Source organism: Rhagoletis zephyria, unplaced genomic scaffold (assembly GCF_001687245.7).
Source record: "Rhagoletis zephyria isolate East Lansing unplaced genomic scaffold, Rhagoletis_zephyria_1.1 Rzeph_scaffold_01867, whole genome shotgun sequence".
NCBI lineage: Eukaryota > Metazoa > Arthropoda > Insecta > Diptera > Tephritidae > Rhagoletis > Rhagoletis zephyria.
In genome coordinates, this window is record NW_016158951.1 from 70,246 (window position 1) to 83,437 (window position 13,192).

General features: G+C 36.0%; 1 long non-coding RNA gene across 1 annotated transcript; it reads left to right on the forward strand.

The window, feature by feature from the left end:
• Window positions 1–4,882: 4,882 nt before the first annotated feature.
• LOC108365431 (uncharacterized) lies at window positions 4,883–7,912 on the forward strand. The gene is made up of 2 exons (XR_001847929.1): window positions 4,883–5,171; window positions 7,374–7,912. It is a non-coding gene; the product is annotated as an uncharacterized LOC108365431 (long non-coding RNA).
• The last annotated feature ends 5,280 nt before the right edge of the window (window positions 7,913–13,192 follow it).

Consider the following 13,192-nt stretch of genomic DNA (forward strand, 5'->3'; position numbering starts at 1 on the left):
TACCAAGCCAACGATCAGCTACATGCCACTCGCATAAACATGAGTCTCAAGCCAAGTCTATAGAATTGCCTTTTGTTCAAGACAGCTCAACAGCTTAGCATAAAAATCACTAAAAAAAATCAGTAGTCAGTACGAAAAGAATCAACATTTTCTATGTATCTATGCGAACGAGTTTAAAGTGGATTTACCAATACAAAAACGCGCTATTCAGTTAAAAGAAACGGCAAGAAAAAAAAAAAACAAACAACTTAGCCACTTATGCAGCTATTGAGCTGGAATTAAGCTTCCATTTACACATACGCACACACACACTCGCGCTTTTGTTGAGTGGCAACAGAAATCGTACAGAAAAAAAAAGAAAAATATCTTCAAAACCGGCTTTGTCGTATGTATCCTCTTCTCCAGCTTCAATGTTCCCCAACCAGGCCAGCAAAGCATTCTACTAGTGCGAGAGAGTTGTATACCAGATTTTAATTGGGGGGCATTTATCTGCAGCCAGCTTTGGGCCATCAAACCGCTGCCGCAAATTTGCTGTTCGCTTCAAATATGTTCGCCATTTAAGTTCGTAAGTCTGGGAACAGTTGCGCTGCTTTATATGCGCTACATGTTGCTGGGGGTTTCTTTCGCAACATGCATTCAGCAGCATTGTTGCGCGCGCTATTGCATACTGGAGACAATGTTTCATATGCAACAGCAGGGTGGTTAGTCGCTTTGCGGTTCGCCCGAATGTTGCTGCTCTGTTGCCTCAACTTGTTTGAGTTGAACATTAATAAAGAAATCAAGGAGCACGTGTGTGTGTTTCTGGGGAAACTTGTTGATTCAAGTGCATGTAATGCATTTTTGAATTTATGATTTTACATGTAATCTTTGTAAGGAAATTTACTTCATTCACATAATGTGTTATAAGCTCCCAAACTCATTCAATTTCTATTTTTTCCCGACACAAGGAAATGAGCGCACAATACACCCATGGCCGCAATGCACATCGTTTATTATATCTACTTAAATACCGACCTCTTTGTGCCAAAGTATCGTATGTTACATTTTTTATTCACTTTTTGACGCTTCTGTAAAATTTGATTTTTGTAACATACGATAATTTTGCGCAAAGGGGTCCATATGTCTGGTTTCTGTATAAAATCGTGCTTATTTATGTAGGAACCTAGTTGTTTGCAACTGGAATATTCAGTTTCGCAAGTCATATTGGACCAATTCTGCATATTTGCAATGCCTTATCAAAAACTACAAAGGTTGCATCTCCAGTGGCCATAAGTCCGGTTAATAAATTACTGCAAGTAGTCACACAGAACATTTGTAAAGCCGCTGTGCAAAGTATAGAGGTCTTTAACCTCTCCTCCTTTGATAAAACCTATTTTTGGCTTCTTTGAATAACCTTCCGTAAAATTAAAACAATTTTCTTATTTATTTTTTAACGTATTTTAATTAAATTTAATTATTGGATTTAATTAATTATTTAATATCTAATTTTATGGCATTTTATTTTATTTTATTTTATTTTATTTTATTTTATTTTATTTTATTTTATTATTTTATTTTATTTTGTTTTATTTTGTTTTATTTTATTTTATTTTATTTTATTTTATTCTATTTTGTTATGTTTTAGTTAATTTTAGTATAATTAAATTAACTTTACTTTATGTAATTTATTTTTTGGTTTTATTTTATTATATTTTATGTACTCATACTCCCGTAGAAAGCAGGGTATCTTACATGTTTCCAGGATTTCAGAGCGATCAGTCTCTCAGCGTTTTTTTAAATACCCGACTGGTACAGTCTTTAACATCGAGCGGTTTTTAAACCATCCTTCGCGAGGTAGACCAGCGATGCCCACGCCACAACGCAAATCTTTTTACAACAAAAAACCTAGCTCGGGAAAGAGCTGGTTTTAAAATTGTAGTTCTTGTATGTATTATTTGATTTTTTTTTTAAATTCCGCTAGCTAACTTCTGGAGCTTCTTCGCGGTAGACAGTCTATCGCCAACACTTCAAGTCGCATTCGCTGTCATTGATTTTTTAATTTTGTTGTTATTCTAAGTTTGGCAAATGTAATATACGTAAGTATTTGTGTTGTTTGTTCGCGTAGTGGAACGAAATGCACCAAAAAAAGGGTTTAGTTACGTCAACTAAATATACATATTATCTAAACACAAGATTTTGTAGCTAAACTCTTTTCTCAGTGTAGATAAAATCGCCATGGTTAAGTTGGTGAAGAACGAATTGGAATCATTGAGACACTTTGTACCGCTTCTGTTCTTAAACTGCTAACGCTGTGTCGATGTAGACTAAGAGCCGTTGGTCATAAGTTCCCTTTTAACAAACAGCAATCCCGAACTCTAAAAACTTTTAGTTCATTCTGGTCTTATACAACATTTTCATACGGATCCTTTACCATTCACCTTAATTTAAGATGCTTCGTTATCAAGATCATTCGGGTTCCAGGCCATAGCTATATCTTGAAGACTTGGCATCGGGTAAAAATGTTTAGGTTTAACTTGCCGCATTTGGTCGGCTGCTGGAAGGATTAACGAGCACTGTGTGAAGGCCTTAAAATGCAAGGTGGTTTAGTCTTTCCTGCGACGAGTGGACCTAAGTCTAGATATAGAGCTCTTGAAGCTAAACAAAGCGCATGTCCGACACTTGCGGGAGCCTTCACTGGTCACTGCACGTTCAACCAGAATACCATGCGTACATGGAAACCACATAATTTACGATTTCAATTACTTAAATGTTGAGTTAAGTCACGTAAATAAAAACTCTTTAACTTGATTTCCCAAATTTTTCATTTTTACACATTAATTTTTCAGGCATACGAGCGACGATATGTACTATTTATACTTTATTTTATTTCAATTTTTTTACCTTATTTTCCTTGTTATTTTTCATGTTTATTTTTCTAATTAATTTGCCCACTCAATGCGCATCACGAACTTTTCAATGTTTTTACTTTATCATGAACTCTGCTTTGCATTAAGGTTTTCCAGCGCTAAAAGACAAACATGAAAAAATTAACAAAAACACACATTGCCATATTATTTTCTTTTTACATAGAAATCGTAAATAAATTGCAACGTAAGCGCAATCAAAGCGCAAACGAATTTGTAGAAAACCAGCGCAACCGGTTCGAAGAAATTGCCAATAGTTCATGCAATGCAAGGTACAAAAAAAATTATAAACAAAAAAAAAAACAGAAAGAAAAACAAAAACAAAAACAAAAAAGAAGCAAAACAGAAATACGAGCACAAAATAGCGAAACATGCATGCGAGAGAGAACGCTGGAAGCCTAGCGAAAACACGGAAAATACGAAGAGAAGAAATGCATTTTTTGGGTACTCACAACAATGGAAAAATGCAACGGCTTGTTTAAGAGACAAATTGCAGTGTGCAGTTAAACGACTCTCTCTCAGTGCATGGCTTGTGTACAATCTTTTGTGTTTTGTTTTAATGTTTTTGTATGTTCTTGCAGAAAGATAGTTGCTAATAATATTATTGTTGTAGGATGTGGGAGAAATGCTGCTAATAAGGTGCTTTTAGAATTGTTTAAAAAAAGAATTTGTTAAACATTTGTACATACAAAAATATATATGTACATACAGTATTGGCCAATACAATTGCACCCCCATTTCAAATTGATATTGTTTGCCACTCATATTTATTTATTTATTTGTAGGAATTTTCAATTAAAAAACAGTTTATTCTATAGCAAAGCTAATATAAAACCAAGTTTATAACTTTTTAAAAGACGCAACAAATTTTACCCAAAATTCTAAAAAACAACGTTAGATTTTAGCGACTTGAAACTTGCACATTATCAGACTAAAATTTAATGGGCTATAAAACTACGTATTCGAAAAAAATCTAACAATTCTGAGAAAAACGTTTGAAATTTTTTGGTAAAATTTTTTGCGTTTTTTGTAGTCTTTTAAAAAGTTTTAAACTTGGGTTTAAAATACGGGTTTTGTTAGAGAAAGAACTGCATTTTAATTGAAAATTCTTAAAAATAAAAATTGAAATATTAGTGGAAAACAATAGCACTTTGAAAGGGGGGTGCTATAGATATGTCCAGTACTATGTGTATGCACATATCTTCCTTTAATTGTATTTGCTTAGAGTCAGTTTCATAAAGTAATTTAAGTGATAAATGTTTTTTTTTTTGAATTTAATATGAAAACTGATAAAAGGGAAAACGCTGTTAATACATATTTAAAATATATAAAAAAGAAATATTTCAAAAGCACTGTACATGCATTTTATGTTTTAGCAATACATATAAGGCACTTGGCTCCATACATATGTATGTACATATGTACACCAATTTATCTACCTTTTACTTTGCATATTTTATTCCTTTCCTGTGATATCCTCTAACATAATTGAATAAAGTTTCCCCTATACCTTTGAATAAGGTCAACTACCTTTAGCAATAACAATACAGCACCTAGCAACATTGCATCTCAACATTGCACCGCTAGCATGCTAATAAACATTCACTTAACTCTCAGCATCATTTGTAAAGAGAAAACCGTATGGAGTGTGTTCAGTGCGCATAGGTTGTTGAGTGCATTCATGTTGCTACAAATTTTGTGCATGTTGCTGAGTACGCGCGCTGCATTTCCGCTCAGTTCTGAGAAAAGTAAACACACAAGCAAATGATGCGAATCAACAAATCCCAAATGCAGGCAACTAAAAATTGTGCAGAATCACGAACGAAGCAGCTATTAGCGCGCCACTAAACGACGACCTGAAAATAGTGAGAGAGCACGCTGCTAATGTGTGTATGAAGACGAAGATGAAGAAGAAGAAGAAGCAGCGTAGCGTTGCATTTGCGTACAACCGTGAACACTTTAGTATTATTTGTGTTCTCAACAGTGTCGGATTGTTGTCGCGGGTACTGTTGTGTGCTTCATGTGAACGGTGTACGGAAAGCAGCAGCAGCTGTGCAAAGTTTCAAAAAAAAAAAAACGAAAAGTAAGGCGGCTGAGCAGCAGCCGACCGACCGAATTAAATACATTACGCGAGTGCTGCTAACGTTTATTGTGTTTGCGAATTGCGATTTTTACGTTTTTATTATAATTTTGTGCAATGATTTTGTTAAGTAAAACGCGTGAATAACAGAAAATGCGAAGCTAAGTAAGTGTATGGAAGAAAGCAAAGTAAGGCATAGTCAAAGAGAATTAATAACGAGTGTGAGTTGCAGAAAGGCAAATTTTTATGAAACACAAGAAAAACAGTGAAACCTAAAAGAATGTGGAAAATACTTAAATTGTGTTTAAAGCCAACGCCTTTGATTTGTGAATTTATAACAGAAAAATTAAAAAAATAAATTATGCATTCACTCGCTCGCCATAGTGAAAAGCAACTTTAAAGTGTACGCGACGAGTGATTCAAGTCTTAAGATTTTCAACTTTTCAACTGCATTCGAATTTCCCCTCCTTTGTTAGTGTGTGTGCAGCTAATGCTGCTGTGTTTGTATTGTGTGTGTGTGCATACGAAGTGCAGGTAAAGAAAAGGAAAATCAAAGTAACACTCTACAGCAATAACAAAAGCAACTGCATGCATTCAAACACACACACACACGTGCATACAAACGTAGTGAAGTGACGGCATTGCAGCCACTTTAAATGCACAACGGCAACACTAGCGACTACGTCAACATCATCTCGGCGACAGCAGCAGCAGCGCAGTTGACGCGCCGCCGCAACATCCATACAGCCAGCGTTGCCAGTGCCTCCCTGCTACAGGGGATTATCTAGATAGCGTATACGCGCTTGGAAATCAAATGAGAAGCTGTAGCTGGCAAGAGGCGACTTCAAGCGCAAATTCGACTGTCTGTCACACTGTTAGCTCACCTGTAACCGTTTCCTACCCCGCGCACATAAGCTATGTAGGTCCAAGCAGCAGCATCGTCAACGTATGTACACACATACATATGTAGACGCTTTGTTCGCCGTTGACGTTCGCCTGACACGATTGTGTATAGTGGCGTTATTTTATTGCTTGCTATACGCGCTTACCTTTCTTACCTGTCAAACCTGTTTTCAACACATAACATCCGCCCGTTCGCTTCGTTGCGCTGTATCTCCTACACATCCACTTGCGACTCCTCTTCTCGGCTGCGTCACGACTGCGACGTCGTCATCAGAAAACCAGTCCGCAGTCATTGCTGTCTGTCTCTTACCTCTCCCATTATACCATATTTCAATATCAACCATCATCGATATCGCCAACGGATAGTTTAAATGTGTTTGTGTGTGTTGTTTGCTTTAAACGTTTCTCTTGAAATACGGCTATAAAACAGAATTGGTTAAGAAAAGAAAACAAAAAAAACTTGCATAAGAAATATTACAAACAAATTGCGAAGCGAGAAAAAAACGTAAAAAACGAAAACATTTAAGCAACGTCAGCTCAAAAGGTACACAACAGAGCACAAACAAGCGAGCGTGTCTGCTTAAGGTACTACTACCCAGTTATGTAGCTTGTGAGTACTTCTTGGAAGCCTTTCAAGCGACTCAACGGATTTTCCGTTTGCTTACCTTTCCTTGCCATACTTTTTGCCACAGCCGGGCATGACAAGCTACGCTTCGCTGTGGAGTTGGTTTTGTTGTTATGCTCGCCGCTTACTGCTGGCTACCTGGTTCAAACAATCATCCCTACCCATGCACCTTCGCTTCTCTTGTGTCCCTTTTCGCTTGCTGTGCACGAATGTGGTGTATTCTAGCCCATCCACATAGGAGTGCTGGCACACTCAAGTCTTCGGAGGTACCATCTTGGGTCGAATTGCTTGATTTCTTCGACTGATTAAAGTCATTGTTTTGTGGCGCATTGCAGTGAGCAAAAAGAATTGAAGAAAAATGAGTATACATTAATGCATGAGCAGAATAAGTAAGGAAGGAAAACAAAAACAATACGATAACCACTCCAACAAGTCAACTGAAGAAAACCAGTTGTAAGTATGTTTGCATGTAATACCAACCAGGTCCATAGTGGACACGGAAGACAACGAAAACATTGAGGTTGCTTATGTGGTAAGGTAATAGGTCGAGCGAATGAAGTAAAAAACGAACACAACTCACTGCAAAGGCTAAGAAAAGAAGGCAAGGAAGCCATTTTGTGCGCGCAATATATGTATGTAACTTATGAACTGGAAAAAATAATAAATAAAAAAAAAACTTGTTCAGCAGAGGGGACACTTGCAAAGCTGACAAAGGGAATTGAAAGTAAATAAATCTCGCCAGCAGAAAAATTCACGCCTTTCACTCAACAACAAATAACCAAAACAACGAAGCAGCAAAATGTGCTGAAATTAGAGCTTCACTTATGCTCTAATAAATAATAATTTTTCTCTTTCTTTTCAGTGCAGAAATTTATTGAATTCAAAATGACTACTACTAACCAAAAATACGACTAAGGGTCGCCCTCAAATAACAAACTAATAATTCACAGACCAAAAAAAAATTGGCAATCGAAGCTAAAAAACAAAATAACAAAAAAAAAGTTGTGCAACCCAATTTGCACAAACTTTTTGCCGTTCGCAGAGGCGCATGCTTGCGCAGAGTGGGAGGAAGAAGAGTGAAAATGTTATAAAAGTGCATAGAAAATTTAACTAACTAACAACAACTAACAAAGCAAGTAGTGTTCTAAATAATGTCTGTGTAACAGCCAAAAGTAATGCAAAAAGTGTAAAAACCTCAAAATTAACGACCGCAATCAATACTTACTGTTCGAAACGGTTGCACTTAATCACCAGTAACACCACCACCACCACCACCACCACTCAGCATTGCACCAGCGACACCAACAGTGTTTCAGTTGCAATTAGAATAACAATAAAAAATAAACAAATCAATCAAGTGCAATGTGAAAGCAACTGACTGTAGTAGCAACAAAAACAACATCAACCTAAAAACCACCAGCAAAAGCAACAGACAACGATTGCATTTATAGTAGTCAGTCGCTCAAAGTAGACGACGAAGACCATTTTGTGTCGCAACTACTTGGTAAGTGCACTGCATGGAACAACTCTGCCAGCAAAGCCATCTTTAATATTAACAACAACAACAACAACAACAAAATAACCAGCAGCAACAAGTAACATCAATATGATTGCGATGTGGAGATACTTTTTAATCGGTAAGTTTGCCAATACCTTAGATGTACAGACTAAATAAATGCTATACGTATATCTCCAATAGATATGATTTTAAATGGTCATAGTGGACTCCTTTGCAGTTTACACTCACTTTATATGGACAATACTTATTTCTAATAGGCTTTTCGCGGAATACAATTCTTACTTGTTCTACAAGTTAGAAGCCTCAAATTGTTTGCTTCATGCTTACATAAATTGCTTCGCGAAACGTTTAGTCACTCTATTTCATTGTTATGAGGGTTGTTGTTGCACTTAAACACTCTGCTGAGCTTCATTTATGTTTTAGATGTCGTTCTTCAAATCCACTTAATACTTGATTACTTTAACACGCATAGCATTCGCTTTGATTTTCAATTTTTTTCCTAATTACATCGATTGCTCTTAAATTGCTTTCGTGAAATTGCACCACTGTGCTAAGTGTTTACTGCGGTGCCCATTAGGGATTGCAAAAATTACAAACAAGGTTTCAAACGCATTTTCAACGAGGAAAATACTTTTTAATCAAACACTTTTAGTTCGACTGTTGTTTCATTTCCATTTACAAATCTCTTATTCGAAAAGTGTCAGTGCCCGGTGAGAAACGAAATTCCTATTCAGGTTCCAATGCCTGATAGGGAATCCTACAAAGGAACACTTTTCTTTGTAGTAATTTCGCAAAAACTGCGTTCTTGAAGATAACCCGTTTTGAATCTGGAGACGCGGGACATGCATTCACTTTCAAACCTGTCGTAATTTTCTTCAATATATCTGTGATTTTCAGGTGATTTTAAAAGTTAACTTTAAACTAAGAACACTTGCGCCAATTTTGCCAGAGAAATCGAATTTAACGCGTAAAAATGCATAAGAATATCTCGCGTTACCGAATCTGGACGCCTGTTATAGTGGGTATGCATTTTTATTTTCAGCAGTTTCTTTTTTATTGGCTTCCAAGAATGGTTTGTTTCGAAAAATCTAGCTAATATAAAATAGAATTTCACTGCTCCGAGGTGTTAAGAACGAGTACTCAGAGTTAGTGTACTTGACTCAAGATTTTGTTTATTAAAACTGACTGAACTAAGCATATCTCTTCAGTCTAATGTTTCCATGCAGAAAGAAACGCTGCTTTTCACAATTGACTATACTCAGAGAAAAGGGTAGAACGTAAGTAGCTGGTATATATAGCCTCTTTCACTACGGACTACGTGACAGCGTTGTGGGTAATAACCTAATTCTCGGAAGAACAGTCATATCCGGTATGGTACCCGGTAGGCAAATTTCACTAGCTCTATCATTGCTACCGAGTTCTTTTTTTAGAGTAGTAAAAAACGTAATTTTTGAGGGAGTGTTTTGATATTTTGGGGAGTAGGCCTCAAATGTGTTGAAAATCTTTAAACTTCAATTAAGGCCACTTATAAATTTAAAAGAAGCAGGTTCTGTGTACAGAGAAGGGATCTAGACGGGTTTCGCAATATCGAAGAATAGTACGCAGTCTTCGGTATTCGAAGCTTTATTATTTGCAGTCCCCAAGGATGGAGGGGCATTACTTTAAATACTCGTAAGTGATAGGTCACACACGAATTGCTGCTATTTGGTTACCAACGACTCAGGTCAAGTATTTCTCAGGCCGCAACCAGTTATAGCTCTCAGTCTTAACTGGGAGGATTCAAGGAGCTGCTCGATTAAGCAAGTATGATAGCATACAACTTTGAAATTCCTAAGTAGTCACTTCCCGAGGCACAAATCGTTGAATACGGCTGGAATACATAGCAATCTTATTTGCTCTTCCTGTCTTAAAGAAGATGAAGCCGCAAGGCCCCTTTTTATGCTTCGGTTCCACCTTCGAAAGTACGGTATATGTTCTCGTAGTATAGCCTAAGAATACAACTCCACAACAAAAAAATGCCGGTAGGATTTTCGATACTTAATCAGCACATACCTATTTCTGATTAGGATTTTTCGTTAAAACAGTTATAGCTAACGAAATTGCCTTCGCATTAAGTATTTAAGTACATCTTCAACTACAAATCATTTAATGCCATTCTAGTGACTACAGTTCATGAAAATCAACGAATTTTACATACAAATTTCACGGTTTTTTTAAAGAGCTATTATGGATAATGAACTCTACGCTATTAAAGCTTTTTATTTAGCAAACAACAACTTTTAACAATTTCCTAAAACTCTATCAAAAAAGCGTAAAATTGCATATTTCCATACTTCCAAATCCATACACTCCATTAGATTTATGTGAATCCCCTGACCGCCACACTCCTCAGCTATCGACTATTTTTATGTACTTAGTTAAACTTTTTATTGTTTATTTTACTTGTTTCTTAGCTATTAGTATATAGTTATTTAGTATGGTAAATGAAACCATATTTTCATTATTAGCCAATAAATATAAATACTATAGCGGTTATGAGTCCTTCAGCGTACTGTTGTGACTCGCTAAAGTACNATTAGCCAATAAATATAAATACTATAGCGGTTATGAGTCCTTCAGCGTACCGTTGTGACTCGCTAAATTGAGAAGAAGAAGACTGCTTTGCCAACAACATAAAGATTATTACTTTAATATTTAATGAGCGTATTAAAATTCACTAAGCTGTTAAAAACGTTAATAACCTCCATTCCTTTTTCCTTATTTTTCACTTCCATTTGCTATAAGTACATTAGGGTGGTCCAAAAACAGTAAAGTCGGAATTGTAAGGCTCTCACCTCCAAGGATTGTTCTATATCGAAAAATGTAAACCCCTATTTTTTAATTTTGAAATAAAAAAATATTTAGAGGTCGCTCAAAGCGCTCAAAGTTTTCCATGTACTTTAAATGGGAAAAAAACAACTTTTCGTGTAAATGGTATGGAACTCTTAAAAATCAATATTTTTCCGACTTTACTTTTTCACGTGTATTTTTGGATCACCCTTGTGCACATACATATGTATGTTCGTAAATGTCAGCGGTCGCTTTAGCATAAAANAGGTCGCTCAAAGCGCTCAAAGTTTTCCATGTACTTTAAATGGGAAAAAACAATCAATATTTTTCCGACTTTACTTTTTCACGTGTATTTTTGGACTACCCTTGTGCACATACATATGTATGTTCGTAAATGTCAGTGGTCGCCTTAGCATAAACCTTAAATGGGTCAAAGGTCAAATACTTATAAATGGAATAAATGGTTTATAGCTAACCGTTTTTATTGAGCTTTGAGTTGGTAACATTTAGTATTTTTTGCCGTTTAAGTTGCAAGCTTTTGCGTGCGTAAAAAGTTTGTAAATAAATGAAAAACTTTTTTGTGGCTTAGATTACACGTTTGATGGGATTGTGGACACTTATATTGATGGTTAAAAAATATGTAGAACTGAATATATTATAAAATGCTGGTATTTGGCAATCGAGCAGAACATGAGCTGGCATATCACACAACTTTAGCAATACTTAGCACTAAAATAAATATTTTCTAAACATATTTTACTATTAAATAGTTAAAAATTTTTGATGAAGCTGAATAAAGGCGCACCTTGAACTCTCTTCTACACAGATTATAAATACTCTGGCCCTTAAAGCCAAATATACTCCCAGCTTCCCTCTCTGTGGACAGAGAAATCCTGTGCTTTTAAGAACACTGCAGGTTATGACCGGTTTAAATATCCACTGTTTCGCTGGTTAGGTGATTAATTATCTTTTTAGTAAAAGAATATTTAAAGACCTCGCTTCATCTAAGGATGAAACACTCTTTTTTTTAAATTTGTAGGGGATCATCCTAGTGGCCCTTGACTTTCTGAAATGATAACTAAAACGCCTTTCAAACCCTTTTTAAGTTTTATTATGACGCACCATCTTCATTACCGTCTTCTTTCTTTGATCTATCTGCACCAATATATAGGAAAAATATCTGACGTCGAAGTTGCATAGACTTTGACATTTATTTTCCTACTAAAGCAGATTACTTTCTTATGAAGGCGCAAGAAATAATTAGACGGTCGATCGTGCGGTATATTAATTCTATTAACATTACGCTCTTATCAAAGGATATTCCACGATATTTCACTTCCTCAATGAGGAAGAACACCTCCCGTCCATCCAGCAATAATGATATGTATAACTCTTCGAACTAAATAATGGCCTTGAAATGGAGCTAGGTAGATCTGTAGAAGGTGAATTGGGAACTTAGACCCAGTAGTCCTTCTGAATTTAATAATCAGATTTTATAGAGCGGAATCCATGGATTTCCTTTAGACAAATGCAAACTAGAGAATATAAACTATCCATGTCTGTATGAATGCTGGATTGTTTATTTCACCTCAAGTATCTCTACTATTCCCATCCGGTTTTAGGTCGTACATCGAACCTATTCGTAAAGGCTAATTCCCATCCTCGACAGGGATAAAACAGTGAGGTCCCTTGCTGTGTGCTTCCTTATTAGAATTTGATATGATAGCTCTAATGTTCGTTGTTTTATCCACCTGCGATGGTTTGGAAATTGTCACCTGGGTCTCTTGGTAGCTTAGCAAAGCATATTAGCTTTCCTGTTTTGAAGGAAATTTTCTCAAATCAGGATCTTTTTTCATTAAAATACGTTTAATTGAGAAAAGTCATACTCCGAGAAGACATAAAGCCTCCTCTTTAGGTTAAATTTGCTTACTATTTGCTCTATGAGAATGGACAATTGTTTACCTTAAAATGATTTTTTTTTATCATTTAATGATACAATTTTAATGCAATGTTCATATGTATGTATGCATGTATGCATATACCTATTTATGTATTTGTGAAGTTCAAGCGAATATGCTCCAAACAGCTGTGCAAAAAGCGCAAACTACCAGAATCCCCAATGGCTACTTGGTTTTCATTGTCGACTCCCTAAACTATCAATTGCCACTGACTCTGCTCCACCAGCTGCTTTACTGCGAAGGCCATCTGTTTGTTGTTCTTACTGCTTGTACGACCTAGGGCAGCTGGTGACTTTCATATTTGTCGCAAAAAAAAAAAATTAAACAAAAAAAAACATAAAACAGAAAAATAGCAAAAAAGCAAAAAAGCTCGAG